The sequence below is a fragment of the Arachis hypogaea genome, unplaced genomic scaffold (genome assembly GCF_003086295.3).
Source record: "Arachis hypogaea cultivar Tifrunner unplaced genomic scaffold, arahy.Tifrunner.gnm2.J5K5 arahy.Tifrunner.gnm2.scaffold_26, whole genome shotgun sequence".
Lineage (NCBI taxonomy): Eukaryota > Viridiplantae > Streptophyta > Magnoliopsida > Fabales > Fabaceae > Arachis > Arachis hypogaea.
Window position 1 is genome coordinate 198,471 of NW_027255453.1, and position 890 is coordinate 199,360.

The following is an 890-nucleotide window of genomic DNA, read 5'->3' on the forward strand; positions in this document are numbered from 1 at the left end:
TTTACCAAAAGTTGAAAAATAAAGATTTTAAAAAATATCCAATAAACAAAAATTTAAAAAGTTTAAATTTTTAAAATTAATTTATTCTGTATTTATGAAAAAATAGCATTATCCGGTGATAAAAAAATAAAAAAATGTTCTTGAAAAAAATTTAGGATTTGAAAAGACAAAATTTTTTATTTTTATGAATTTTTAAATTTAAAAATTATAATTTTTTATTGAAAATTAAAAATTAAATAAAGTCCAGTAATATTAGGAAGACAAAAAAAGATGAAAACTTTTTATTTTTAAATTTTGAAACTAAAAAAATAATCTTTTTACCAAAAAGTTGAAAAATAAAGATTTTAAAAAATATCCAATAAACAAAAATTTAAAAAGTTTAAATTTTTAAAATTAATTTATTCTGTATTTATGAAAAAATAGCATTATCCGGTGATAAAAAAATAAAAAAATGTTCTTGAAAAAAATTTAGGATTTGAAAAGACAAAATTTTTTATTTTTATGAATTTTTAAATTTAAAAATTAAATTTTTTATTGAAAATTAAAAATAAAAAAAGTCCAGTAATATTAGGAAGACAAAAAAAAGATGAAAACTTTTTATTTTTAAATTTTGAAACTAAAAAATAATCTTTTTACCAAAAGTTGAAAAATAAAGATTTTAAAAAATATCCAATAAACAAAAATTTAAAAAGTTTAAATTTTTAAAATTAATTTATTCTGTATTTATGAAAAAATAGCATTATCCGGTGATAAAAAATAAAAAAATGTTCTTGAAAAAAATTAGGATTTGAAAAGACAAATTTTTTATTTTTATGAATTTTTAAATTTAAAAATTAAATTTTTTAATTGAAAATTAAAAAATTAAATAAATCCAGTAATATTAGGAAGAC